General features: G+C 39.4%; 1 protein-coding gene across 1 annotated transcript in view; it reads right to left on the minus strand.

The window, feature by feature from the left end:
- The window catches only part of LOC122815018 (kinesin-like protein KIF21A), a 1294913-nt gene that overhangs the window by 635935 nt on the left and 643798 nt on the right, over window positions 1-15180 (minus strand). The gene's annotated exons all lie outside the window — the stretch shown is intronic.

Raw genomic sequence — 15180 nt, forward strand, 5'->3', positions numbered from 1 at the left:
CAGGTGTCTGGTCAGCATACATTGACCCTTCATGATCAGGTATGTATATAGAAGGTTTTCTGTGCTCAGTGGATTGTCTTGCTTGTACTTGAAAAGTAGATGCCGAACAAGTGGACCCAGGACTGAGCCCTGTGGGACACCACTTGTTCAGACAGGCTTTGAGTCATGGCGTAGGCTGTATGGACTGCCTTTCCCTCATCAATGGCCTTGGTGACTGTCTCGAAAAAGTCCAAGTTTAAGAGGCAGGATCTCTGCTTGACAAAACAAACTGCTGATGGTTGGATCCAAAGCAAGTTCCTATCCTATTTTATTTATGAGTTCCATTGTCCCATTCTCCATGGCTTTGCAGATAAGGCTTGTCAAAGCTAATAGGGCGATAATTGTGAGGCACCGGGCCTATCTGAAGTGGGACCCAGGCCAGCAGCCGCCTCACACCTCCCGTGATCCTGAGGTAGTGAGAGGGCTAAGAGGCAGCAGCTGTATTAACTGTGGGTTTAATTATTCAGTAATTTTCACATCATTTGAACTAAATTCTGAGCATATCTGGGAGTTTCCTCTCCTAGGTAACATAGCTAAAGAAGGCCTATTATTGTCTTTAGAGTCTAGTTTTTACTTATAATGATCAAAGGTGTCTTACCTTTTTTGGATTTTGCTTCTATCTTGTAGTAGCCTCCTCCTTGTTTTTGTTGTGTTTGTGGCTGGGGCTGGGGACACACTGAACAGGGCTTGTACAGAGGTACAGAGAGTGTTTGGGATTGTGTGGGGGATATTCAGCGGTTTGAGTAATGTTTACCACTGGCTCAGGCCTTAAAAAGAGACCACACTACTTTTTTTAAGTGAAATGAAATTTTTGAGATGTTTTTTTTTGTGGTCTTTTTGTTTCAGGTGGGGGGAGGATTAGATCCTCCGAGATTAGAGATTGATTGATGATCTCACCAGTGGGGTAGGGTATACTGTGGTGTTTTTGATTTTGATCCCCATGATGAGTGATGAGATGTTTGTTATGCTTTCTTTCACCTCTTGTGGGGATGGTGACTATTCATTTGGCATTTGAGTTTATGAACTCAGGAACTCTTGGGTTTCGTGTTGGAGGCTTGTGGATCCTCTGTCTTGTGTGAGTAAATTAATTCTGTGAGGAAGCTTCTGGCAACTGTCCTTTGTTTTTTCATGAGAACAAACAATGCTGTCTGGGACAAAAGGGAGTTATCAGGATTATCTTTTAGATCTTTAAAAGAACTCTGTTTATTAGATGAAAGGGTAGAAATACATAAAGGTACTTCCTGACCATGAGAAAAAAAGATATCTGTCTTCTAGGACTTTTTGCACAGAGTACTGCAGCAGATTACCTTGAGTTGTCAGTTGGGAATGAAAGACAAACAGATTCATCTGAAGAGTTCACACAGTTGGAATGTCCCAGAAGACCCTAGGGCATAACTTCTATTTGCTGGAGTCTGTCTTGGATCCAGTGAAAGTGTCTGCCACAATGTTCTGCTTTGACATAATGTAAGAAGTCTGAAGGGAAACAATGTGATGATGTGCAATTTCCCCGGCTAACACTGCTAGTTTTCATAGAGGGTAGAATCTGGTTCCCCCTTGTTTGTTTATATATCACATCACAGCACTGTTGTCTGTGATCACTTGGAGAGGTCCTAGTGTCCATAAATTATGCAAGGATTACAAAGCATTTACTCTATATGCCCTGGACTTTGATCCCCTTGGACACAGTTCCCCATCTCATGCTAAGTCTAACGCATCCATGCCTACAGACTGAGAAGGAGTTGTGGGAAAAATTCTTAGGCCTGGATTCAGTAGTACACTGGAAATATATCAAGGACATCCATGGATGTGAAAATTTAAGTTATTATGAAAGACTAAAATATCTGCACTTGTACAGTGTCTCTTACAGATATCTACATGGAGATCTTACTCAAGTATATAGGGCATTTAGAGACAACAACCTCTGGCAATGTTTGGGGTTAACAAAAATACTACAGCATCATCAGGTAACCTATGTAAAAGATTCTATAGGAATGAGAAGTGTACGTATTGGTTCTCTAACAGAGTAGCCGATGCATGGAACAGACTACCAAATTACATTAAAGCAAGAACTAGTTTAGATATTTTTAAGAACAGCCTGGACACTTATTAGGGGAACAAGTGTTTTGGTATACTGGCAAGCTAGAAGGGCATTAATGCCCATGCTTGAAATATTTGTATGTCTGTATGTAGTAGTAGTAGTATTTGGTCCATCCACCAGGCATCTCCATCCTGATAAATGGAAAAATGGCAGTCTGGAAGGAAAAAGGATGTTGGCACTGGGCTCATACTGATATCAGCTACCACTTTTCCTGGAACTAGACATTTTGTAAGTACATGGGCTGAGACTGCAATTGGTCCAGTGGGATCAGTGTTCTACCCCAGTTAACAAGTTGTAAGAAAAAATATATTTATTTATATATGATATATTTAAACATACACATATGCAATCTCCATTAGAATTGAGAAGGCCATGAATCCCAGAATCCTGAGAACTTCTCTTGATGTCATTACTGATTGAAGAAACTGATTGAGATCAGTGGCAGCTTGTGATATCTGACTGCAGGACAGCAGCCCCCCCCAGCTGTGAACCACAATGGTACAATCCAAGTCCTCCTAACCTGCTGCATAGAAAGTGAATCCGGACTGCTCGTGATATCTGACTGCAGGACGGCAGCCCCCCCCCCCCCAGCTGTGAACCACAATGGTACAATCCAAATCCTCCTAACCTGCTGCATAGAAAGCGAATCCGGACTGCTGCCTTACCAGTCCGGATTTAGGAAGAAGTCAGCAGACTGCTGATGCCCCAGAAGTCTATAGATTGGAAGTGGATCAGACTGTAAGGTCAGCAGACTTGGAACATTCAGAAACAGGAATCTGAAGTATGCATTCCGGCACTAACGCGAGATAGGATGAATAGCTTACTTGCCAGGTATGGAGTGTGTGCGCAGCTTTGGATTATATCATTTACAGTCAGCAGGTACAGAATGTGTGCAGTAGCAGCTTGGATTTTATTTGTAGCGAGGTACAGCATGAACAGCTTGAATTATTCTGCAGGTACAGTACGGAGTGTGTGCAGCTTCATTGTGGATTGTGCAGGTATGGGATAGGATAGTAGCTTCATCGTGTGTGTGTGTGTGTGTAATGCCCCAGTTGATTTATACTGGTGGCTATACAGAGAACTCAGGGTACCTGCTGGTGGTGGTTAGAGAATACCTCAGGCTTGAACCCTGTATCCTGGGTTCAAGTAAGAAGAGCCTGAATTCCCTACCCACCACCATTTGTGAAATGTTTGAAAATTTTTGCCTCACATTTTGTTCTGTTCTGTTCCTCATAAAATCTGTGGTTTATGAATTTTTAATTGCTTGAAGAGTTGATGGTGCAGTGGTAGCATTGTTGCCTCACAGCTAGAGGTTCTCTGGTTTGATTCTTGGCTCGGGTGCCTTCTCTGTGGAGTCTACATGTCCTCCCTGTGTTTGTATGTGGGTTTGCTCTGGTGTCCTCCAATGTTACAAAGACATGTGTCTGCAGTATTTCTCCCTGGGCCTCTGCTGAAAATTGGCTTTTGTTCCAAGTAAGACTTTCCTGGTTAACAAATGTTAAGTAAATTAAAATGACAGGTATTTGAATTTCAGACTTTATACTCTACAGAAAGTCAATAGTAACACAAAACCTTTTATTCTAGCAATTTTCCAAGTTTATAAGATGAATATTTGAAATTTGTCCCTATTTTTGGGACTGTATTCTCCCATTATTGGCTTCATCCAGGTTTTTTGTGCTAAGGTTGAGAGCTATGGCGAGAACTGAATTCACTGAACATGTTTGAGGGCTGTATTCCCTCATTACTGGCTTTGTCCAGGTGTTTTGTGCTAAGAGGTTGACAGCTATGGTGAGAATTGAATTCACTAAATGGTAGCCATTTAAGTTTCAGTCTTCATCTCTTTCACAAAACAGATGATTTGGCATAGTGGTATGTTGTTCTAACTGCTTTGCACAGGGTCCTGGGTTCAAGCCTTGGTAGTGAAATATATGGTAGCAACACAGCATTTTATTCTAGCAACTTTCCAAGATTATACAAGCAATGTTTAAAATGTGTCCCTTTTTTGGGCTTTTGCCCCCCCCCCCCCAATTTTGGCTTTTTCCACATTTCTTGTGCTGCAAAAGTTGAGAGATAAGAGTTGAGTGTCGAGTAGATTTTACAAGGAGCTGAGAGCTGCAGGGGAAGAGAAGATTACTGCTGCTTATTGCTGAGTCTGCTTGCATTGTTAATAGCACAACAGGTAGTGTACTTGCTTCTGATGCAGAAGGCTGTGGGTTCTACTCCCACAGGGGGGTGGATGATGCCGTACTGAGAATGTCACTTTATTTGTAGATGAAACACTGAAATATAAAGTTGTTTGCTAGCAGCAACCTCTTCATTAGTTACAGATCTCTTTAATGTGAAATTATTTAGATGACTTCTACTTCTGCAGAGATTGTGCATATTTACTGGTACTATTGGATTGTAGAAGTTTGAGTAGACTTTTATGATGGAAATGTTCTCAGTTGGGCAGTTTTGTCATTATTGGTGCATGCATTTTGCTTCATTGTTTACTGCAAAAATGTTCAAAACAATAAATTTAAAACACCCTCTAACAACTGTACTGTATTATACAAGGAATATAATTTAATACAATCAGGAAGGTGTATCACACAGTACATGTATGTTTTGTGTGCAAGGGGCCTATCATATGAAAACAGCCCAAGGTTAATCTTTAAACTAGCCAAATGTATTTTCTTTTAATGTGGATTTCAATGCTGTTTCAATGAATGTGAGTTTCAAGGGCAGAGAAGTTTTAATGCTAAGTCTATTTTCATTGTGAGACTGCATTGCATTGTTTACCAGATGTCTTAGTGTTTGTGTTATAAAATGCAAAATAAAACTTTCAAATGAAATCCAAATCATCGTAGAAGTAAAGCAGCATGCACATTACAGTGTTTATGGTAAATGGGGCAAAATAGCCAAGTAACGGGACATTGGAATGGCTGCAGGGGGAGGCTCCATTCGAGCACGATTTTGTGAGGGGGAAGGGCGGCAAACTCAAAGACAGCCACAGCTGAACTATACCTCTCAACTGTCCAGATTTTCACAGAATGAATAGATTTTTTCTTCTTACTTTTGGTTTGTTCCTCATAAAATTAGTGGTTTTCTGGCAAATCATTTAGGAATTAAGTCACTAAATAATGACAGACATTGAGTTTCAGACTTCATAACCTTCAGAAAAATGCATGCTAAAGCAAGACCTGTCTGTTATTCTATCAACTAAGTTTATACAATTGCAATTTTTAGTACTGTTTGTATGTTCCCCCAATATATTTTGCCTTGGCCAGATTTCCTGCGTTACCAGGTTGAGAGGTACGTGCAAATAAATTGCTTTATAGAATTAATCATATCCAAACCTCTCAACTGCCCCGATTTTGTCTCAAAATGTTGCTCTCCCTCTAATAATCCCTCCGCAAAATGGCAATTTTGGAAGAAAATGTGGAGGGTTTACAATTAATAACTTTTATTTCAGAAATGCATGTAGATTCTTTTATTTTGTCAGCTGCTCAAGTTTAACAGTACTAATATTAAAAGTGTCCCTTTGACAGGTTTCCAGCTGTATTGCGTGGCTATTTTATATTTTTTGCATCACATTTTTGGTCCATTTTTCATAAAATTGTGGTTTTCTGGCAAATTAGTGGCAAATCATTAAAGATTGAGGTTAGAAAATAATGACAGACATTTGAGTTTCAGATTTCATACCCTTCAGAAAATTCATACTGATGCAAGACCTATATATATATAATTATATATATATATATATATATATATATATATATATATATATATATATATATATATATTATTCTATTAGAAAGTTTATAACAGCAACATTTAAATATTGCCCTTATTTTTGGGCCTTTGTGCCACTTCTATGTATAGCTTTGTCCAGATTTCTTGCTCTGAGGTTGAGAGGTATGACAAATGTATCAGGGCCATCACAGTCAGCCAGAGACATTTCACATTGTGACATACTTGTTGCACCCCACTCCCCCATGCAGTGACTCTGGATGTGTCCAAGCAAGGCAAGGAGCAGTTATGCAGTGTAAGTGTGCAGAGTATCCCCCATCTAAGGTAGACACAAGTTCTACAGTGGCTTTTCATCTGTCCTTGCTTGATTTTGCAGAATGTTCTGGTTTTCTGTCATATTTTTATACTGTTGACTTGATTTATTCTTATTATTATTCAGAAAGTGCCCGTTGCTCTGTGTTTAAGTAGCAATGCTTTACTGACCATCAGGTAAGCTTGTCTGAGATTGTAAGATGCAAGTAAGCTTTAATAAGCATACTGTTAAAGAATTACCAACAATGAAAGCCTTTTTGTTGTTGCTATGCAGAGATAAGCCTTGGGTACTGAAATGCATATGACAGTATTTGTACTAAAGGACAGGATTATAGTATTTTAAGAAGCTCAATACCTTTGTTGGAGACTTGCAGTCATCTTTACAGGCTTTACCTGTAAACTAAACAGAATGCCAATCTATCATTTGTGGTTCCATAACCTGTGCAGTAATCCTTTACGCAATTTATCTTGAGCTTGTTTTTTGTTTGCTGTTCATTTTTTACTTTGATCATGTTTTCCCCATAAAACAAGTAGATAGTTGGTGTCAGGCAGCAGGTCTTTTTTTGATAAGAAACATTTTTACAAGTGGGGGCATCAAAGAGATTGCTACTTTCACAGCATGTTACTTGGAACTTTTATAAAGCTGAATATAAATTATAATTAGAACTGCGGTGCAAGGAGAAGTGGTTTGAGTTGAGTGCTGCTTGTTTTTCTTATACTTTATTTTGACTGGCATTCCAGTAATGCATTTAAAAAGTAATTTATTTTTTCATGCCTCAGAACCTTTTTGTTTCCATCTAGATATTATGTAAGCTGTCATGCAGCCAATGCATTGAAATATTCTTTTTCTTCTACATTTAATTTTGTCTTGACTGGACTCTCATAATGATGGTTTGGCACCCAGGGCAGTGTATTTAATTAAAGTTCCAGTTTTTGTGGTTTTGAGCATAGCCCATCCCCTTTCTAGTTGGCTACACCCCTTCCCACTGGCCCCACCCAGTTAGCTGTCTGCTGCAGCCCCATTTTGATTTGAAGTCACCAGTCGCCACTGATTATGATAACAGACCGTCTTGTCTGGAGGAAAACAGGACATTACTGAAGAGGTTTCTAGCAGACAAGGTAATAAAAGTGAATCTGTGAAATGGAGTAAGGGATGACTTTTCTAGGTTCAGGGAAATTCTAGGTTTTGAAAAATGTTTCCTGCAAGTAGCAGAGAATACTGACAATTTTGGAGAGAGTCTGCAAAAATAAGGCAATTGTCTAAGGAAGGGAAATGTAATGCCCTGGAGTCTGCTTAAAGCAATTACTGGAGCTAGACAATTTGTCAATACCACTGGAGCTGTGGCATGACAAAAGGATACAGAGATAAACTGAAACCATAAACTAGCAATTGAAAATCTTAAATATTGTTTTAAATTTGTGTGAATGGGGATGTGGTGATATGCATCCTTTAGATCCACTGTCAATATAAAGCACAAGGAACAAATCAGATGAAAAGACTGGAGGGTTAAGCATGTTGAATTCTGAAATTTTTATATGAAGGTTGAGATGGGAAAGATTTTGAACCAGTCTTCAAGTCCCTTCGTTTTTGGGGACCAGAAAGATCCTTGATTACAATCCCTGTCCTATGAAAGGATATGAAGCCGACTCTCTCATATAACGTGAGAAACAAAGGTAGGAAGAGATGAGTTTTTTTAAATGATGAGGAAACTCCTAACCTTGGAAGAATGGAGTCCCAGTACCAGGAGTAACCATTTTGGATGATGTACAGAGCCCCAAGCAGCCAATGTGATCTGGGTCCAAAACTGAACAAAGAAAGATGCTAGATTTGTTTGACTGTGATGACACCCAGGGATGGGAGAGAAAAGGATTTGAAGGAAATAGGCATTATTTTTAGCAAACCCTTTATTTGGGGTAATGCCCCCTCTCTTCTTTGATTTTCTCTGCCATTTTCTAAATTCTGCTCATCACCTTTTTGTTGAGACTGTGTAGCAGATTTCATGTAAAGAAGGCAAGGGCTGGATGAATAGTTTCTATAGTATTTTGGAATGGGAGAGTCTGTTTTACCCCTTAGATAAGTTTGCCTCTCATCAAACTTCTTCAGCACATCAGCTGAACAGCAGTTAAAACATTCCTTTCTTCAGGGGCGCAATGAAAATTTGTACCTTAACACCTTCAGGCAAGTCTGAGATGTTAACCAGACATACCTGTGCATAACCAACCCAGTGCCACAAGTAACATTTCAATTAATGTTTGGTTACCTGGGGGACCGAAGATATTAAATTAAAGAGTAAGGTCTGCCAGGACTCTATTCATTTTAGCAAAATATATTAATGTGCTACATATGAGCCTAAAGACAAGAGTGGAGCTATTAAATGTCTTCCATTTTAATCTGAAATTATAGAATTAAAGAAAGAAAATAGTTTGGACCCAGGTTCTTTACCTGAAGAGATAACTGCTGGGTTTGCCACAGGATTATGAAAGAGAAACTTTTGGGACTGCGGCACTTTATACAGTCTAACAAGCATCTTTTGTGCAGCGATTGACTATCAGGTGAAGTACCAGCAGCTGTACTGAAAGCATCTTCCAGAACACCTATTACAGGGAGAATAGTGAAGGCTTTGGAGTGTTCACCTGTAAAAGTACACGCCTTTTTTTGGTGTCTGAAATTTCATTGACCTTCCACTAAAAAATGTCTTTCTTTAGTAATGGTGTCAGCAAAGGAGATTTCCTCAACTGGTGAAAAGGGAGGAGATTTCTCTTCATACTTCGACTCCAGGGAATCAGGAAAGGAAACTTCAGAGGCACAATCTAAAACCAGGTTCTTCCACATCAGACTGGGAATCAGACTTGGAAGGGGATGGAGATCTCTTCCTTTTATGACAGGGAGAAGCAGCACACTGCAAGAACTGAAATGCCTTGAAAAGGCCCTTGGCAAAAGAGTACCACTCTTCCTTAGACTCCACGGAAGGAGATGTACAGGGCAAAGTGGTATGTTTAGTTTTGTGAGACTTTGCATGTCTGGGTTGACTCCTTCTGAAACTTCAAGAAAGAATGGGCCAGAGGCTAACCACTTCTTCCTTTGTCTGAATCCAGGGACTGATATTTGGCCCTGTCAACATGGTTCTGCCTTCTTAGAAGATATCGTACATCTGGCATTTAAGGATGTACTGTCTTCCCAACTCTTATTAGTGTACCATAGCACATCAGTAGAGGTGACTGGGAATAGGAGATGGATGGTTAGAGGACTCCAAACGGCCACAGTGGAAACCTGCAGCAAAGCTCAAGAGAGAAAAGGAGGAGTGGCCACTTTGGTCACCTCTCTTGAAGTCTAATGCTTTTAAGGTGCTGGAAGGGGGCATTTAAGAAAGCAATGTTTGGACCCCACGTCATTTTAGTTAAAGCTTTAAGTCTCTAATTTTCCAAGAAAATAAGAAGAGAATATAGCTTGCGCCTGCTTCTTAAAGTTTTTGGGGTTAATGAAAGACAGGTGCTGCAAGCATTAACTTCATGATCCTCCCCCAAACAAAACTGGCCAAATAAATATGTATGCATACGCACACAGTTTGCCACATAGACACTTCCATTTTCTTCTAAATATAAGAATTTCCAAACTTTTCTGTAAAGAATAAAACATTTCCCAACAAGATATTTTACTGACCAAAAATTGAAATCTTAAAGCGGATGACTAAACTACTGAAGACACAGAGAAGATAAAATATAACAATCTTCTAAAGGCACAGATGACCTACTTCTGGTAGATTAGGAATAGTCTGCATTTGTCATGGAGAAGTCTTGACTTTTGAAGCTTGTGATTTTTTTTTGAAGAGGTAACAGACCAGGACCTGATGAACTGACATTGCATATTGCTTACTTTAACCTTTGTAAGACATTCAAAGCTATACCACGCAGTGAATAACGGATATTTACAAGCATTAAATGTTAATGTACATGTAAATCAACAGGTAAAACACGTTAAGCAAAGTAGACATTCAGGTTTGAATGTTATCCATGCAGCCTAATGAGGGTTACCAGTGCTTGGAGCAGAAAGAGGTATTTCTAAGTTTCAAAAACAAGTCTAGTCATAAAGTCCGATCAGCAGATAAGACACTAGTTAAGTAAAAAGACAAAGGCAGGTTGGAAGATACTCTGCACCAGGGACCCTTCTTTTTAGAGTAGTCTTCTCGCTTACAAAAAAAATATGAGCTAGACTACATATAAGCAAATATGCTGACAATGGCACACACTGGGTAACAAAATTACACTCCTGAAAGATAGTAAAGTGCTCTAGGCTGGTCTATACACACCTGTGGCAGTAGAGTAATTTATTGTCAATAAATCTATCATGACTCCAGACAAAAAAGATAGAACTTACACTTGCATGATAAACAATTAAGTTTTAAAAATGATACCAACGTTTAAGGTCTAGAAGAGTAGGAAACAATATTTTAAACTCTGAACAGTGTGCATATACCAAAGTCAGAAATACATATCTTAATCTGCTAAGGGTTGAATGGCAAACATGTTTGGTTGTGTTGGAAAAGGCAGCTTGTAACCTTGAATCATTACCTGCAGCACACATTTGTATTTTATTATGGCTTCTCAGTTTCTTATGTACTAGGTCACTTTACCTGACATCTTTGGGGTAGAAAGGATGGATAGGGGACAAGACTGGAGTAGAGATTTTGAAAAGGAGAAGAAAGATTGAGGAGTTCTATGCAGTCATGGCTACTCCCTCTGGGGATACTGGGCCCTGAAGGCTTCCAGGCCTTACCTTCTGATATCTCCACCATCTTTTCCTATGTTTGGCCCTTGTTAGTCTTTGCTCACTTACTTTTTCCTTGTATGCTTTAGTAGTGTCAAGAATGAGATAGCTTACTCCCATTAAACCTAAACACAGGACAGTCAAAAGCTGTTTCACTGGCTGCACAGCCTTCCCCCTTTCTTCTACGTGTTGAGTTTCTCATTAGATGGTGATTCCCAAAGAGTTCTTCATCCAGGGGAGCATTAATGAGCTGCACACTGACAACTTCAGTGAATGTGGTCTCAGCCACATATGCATCCTAATCACAGGCCCTGTAACTGCTGCCCTGGGTGCTGCATCCACAGTGTCATACCTGCAATTGATAGCGTGTTAAGCTACCTGACTTCTGTGTGAGGTCTAATAACTGTGTCCTCAGATCTGCATCAGATACAAACCTAATCTTCTATACCATCTGGTAGTGGAAAACAATTTGAAAATTGGTCATATGTGCATGAAAATGAATGCTCCTGAATTCCACAGCAGCTACTGTCCACACTTTTTTCCCCAAACTGATTCAGCACTTTGCATTTTTTTACGAATGAGAAGAGAATTGTGAGTAGGTGTCAGTTTTGACCTCCCTGTCTGGATCCACAAACAATGCAGATGGATCTGCCACAGGATTTCTGTAAAGAAATAGCTTAACAGGCTTCTCTGGGGCAGGAGGCCGAAAGTCTACTTCAATGGACACTTAAAAATACATTCTTACAGAAATCTCAAAGCCTGAAGAATTGTCAAAGGTTTAGGGACAACCAGACACAGTATATTATAATATATTTTCTGGGTGTCTGACACCTCCTTGGTTTCACATTTGAAGTGTTTTTTATCCTTAAAAGAGAGTGTTTCCAAATGAGGTTTCCTGTATGAGTGAACATTAGACAAGGTATCATCAATGTCTGTGTAACACCTGGGGTTGGCTGGAAATTTGGATGAAGCCTAATTCTTCCCCTCATTCTGTGAAAAGGCATAATCCTTCTCTGAAGACAGCTACAGGTTTCTACTGGTAGACAGTATTCCAGACATTTAGGGTTGCTCTGCAGATGGCTGCAGGTTCTACAGTACCCAAGGGGAACCTCTGAGCCAATAAGGACCATTCTTGGGGAAAAGACCGGGAGGGGAGGGATAGGTAGGGATGCCTCCATTGTCTGCAGAACAGGCAACTGCAGGGAGAAGGGCATGGGCACCATATGTTGGGGGTTTCCTGTGTCTTCCTTAAGTAAGTTATCTCTTTGGAAGCCAGTGGCTGAAGATAGGATTCCCGGACCTTAAAACTATGACCGTTGACATCCTTAATGACTAAAACAGTAAGTACACTGCTCCTTCTGAAATGACAGAACATGTCTCTGGTCACAGATTTCTGAGGCAGGTGTGAACCCAAATGAAGACTCTCAGTATGGTGGGTTGTGCCTTGATCTGCAAACATGATGGTCTCCAAAGGGATCCTAAAGAGGCCACTGAAACCTGAGCCATGAGGACAGGGACTGCAAAAGTGCCTCACCAGGGCTCACATCTATAAGCCAAGCAGGGACTCCAGATGCTGTGTTCATACTGCCCCGTCTCTCTAACCGCCTTATCCTTAGATTTCTGTTCTATTCGATTCTTGGTGGGGGAGGCAAGGTCAGTCTACTTTAACACAACCTGTCCTCTTCCTCAGGGATGGGCATGCCATAAAACATCATACTAGGTATTTATCTTACTACAATTAACTGTCACTAACAAATCACAGTAAGCAATAAGAAGTTTCCCCAATGGGGTACCTATCTGCTTGGCTCCAGAACATGCCAAACATTTCAGGTGCAAAATATTGCAGCAAGAAAGCTCTAAAATGGCACAGGTAGAGGTCAGCTTCATAAAGAGAATGTTCTAACATCCCTATGGCAGGACATTCACCCAGCCTGGAGGAGGAAGGGGGCTAAGCTCTGGATGTCAGGACAGACATCAGTTTTACTGTAGCTGAAGTCCCAGTAGTAAGGACTACTGCATCATTAAGCTATACAAAGAACATCTGGCATATATGGAAACTCATGTCCCTTTTACCTACATTTGTAGCTTAAAATCTCTCTTCATTCTATGGCTCATTCCAGAAGGTTTTCTCTACATACTTGTAAACAAACAAGTGCCTTTCCTTAGATGTACATAGAACACTAGGTGAAGCCTAACAAATGAAACTTAAAATTTTGTTTAAAAAACACTCTACCAAACTATTTCAAATTACATGACTTTGGGATAATTATTACACTCATGTCTTCTTGATCTATCTGACACAGTGTGTTCGGACTTATACAATACCCGATCTTAAGGAGTTTTCTTACTAAAAATGTTTAATCTTAGATGTTTGCCTTAAAACCAATTTGCTATTTTCTGGACTATTATTATTATTTAAAAAAAAAAATTCTTTTATATTAGCATAGGTGCACTTCTGACACTTTTTTTTTTAGAAACCCCATGTTTAATAAAATGTTAAACAAATATTTTAATTATTTTATATTACTCTGCACTAACTGTACTAATTACCATTTCTTATAAAGTGTGATATAAAACCGATTTATAACTATTCACTTAATAAATACATATCAAAGAACTTTCTTTGCCCAGAATATAGGCACATACCCACTACAATCTATGTATAAATTAAAATTACAGCACAAATACAAGACAGTGGTGCAAGTGTGGTAGGATTAACATACAATTTGTACAATTTAATCATATAATCAAATGCTTTAAATAGGTGGGAAGAAATACTATCACATCACACTGTACGGATTACTGCTATTACACAGTCATTTTTACAGTCTTGCTTTAGTTTCAGCAACAGATGTTCAAAAGTAGCAACTCGTACAGCCTGGCATGGCCCTATTCTGTTTGTAATTAGAGTGGATAATAAAATGAAAAGTTGTTGCAGCATGAGTGTGTATTTTGTACCCTTACTCACCAAGTGAAAAATTGCTCTTCTAATTGTTATTCATTACGGCTCTTTAATAAAGGTGGACACCTTCAACCCACAACAGCCCCTTAAACATCTTAAAAATGTGTTGGCTTGCGTATGTCTTTTTTTGAAAATTGTGGTATACCTATATCCAACCATTTGCTAAGACAGTAAGTCGGCAGAACCACAGATGTAATAAGCTCCTGTGCATTCTAATTGTTTGTGTTGGCAAGGTTTTTCAGTGTTAGGATATACAACAGCCAGTCAGACTGTGCAAATCTGAAATTCAACCAATACTGTATGTACCATTAGCATCTAAGATCATGTTTTGCTCTTACTGGAAATAAACAAAGATCATTAGGGGTGCTGCTAACCTAGGTTCCGCAGTAATTCTGGACCATCTGAAAGGCATAACGTAAGGAGGAAATAAATCTGTGCTTGCACTTTTTTTTTCTAGGAACAGGACAGACAGTTGCATGGCACTGCCTAACCTCTAGGGAGACCAAAGTATCAGGTAATAGGTACTGCAATGAGACAGATGTCTGTAAAATGACTGATCAAGTGCAAATGTCTCAAATCTCAGTTTGTCTTAATGAAGATGACATGTAAGCATCAGCACCTCCACAAATCTCGTCACTATATATATACATATATATATATATATATATATATATATATATACATATATATATATATTCTTTATTACAGAATCCTTCATGACTGCAAGCCCACCTTTCTGAGCAAGACAAAAGTCCATGACTCCTTGCTCTTGCCTTCACTAAGTGCACCCTGTCCTCTTTTTCTGTAACCAGTAAACTCTTGGTGGGGTTTGCATGTAATCTTCTTTCTTCCTTTGCTGGTACAGTACAAATTTATCCTTCATACCCCAGCTCACTGAATCCATCTTGCAACCAAATACACTTCTCTCCAGTTATAACCACCACCCTTAACTCAAGTCAGTGGGAAAAATGGTTCTCTAATGACATCATACCAAAAGCACTCATTCCATTAGACTCACTTAAGAAAACACTGTTAATGAAAATGCGCATATCAATGTAAAATAAGACTGTTCCAAACTATCTTTGCTTTTTCTGTTCTCCGTCTTTTCTTGCCTCCCCACCTCTTTCATTGGAGATGCTGGCCTCACACTTCCCTGCATACCCACAGGTATATAGTGTAAAATGAACAAAGCAGAAATACCATTATGAGTTTTAAAGAACTCAACAAGATGGTAGTTCTGCTGAGGACTGTGTGATACTGCCTGCATCCCAC

The sequence above is a fragment of the Protopterus annectens genome, chromosome 11.part0, assembly GCF_019279795.1.
Source record: "Protopterus annectens isolate FY-2018-M chromosome 11.part0, PAN1.0, whole genome shotgun sequence".
NCBI lineage: Eukaryota > Metazoa > Chordata > Ceratodontiformes > Protopteridae > Protopterus > Protopterus annectens.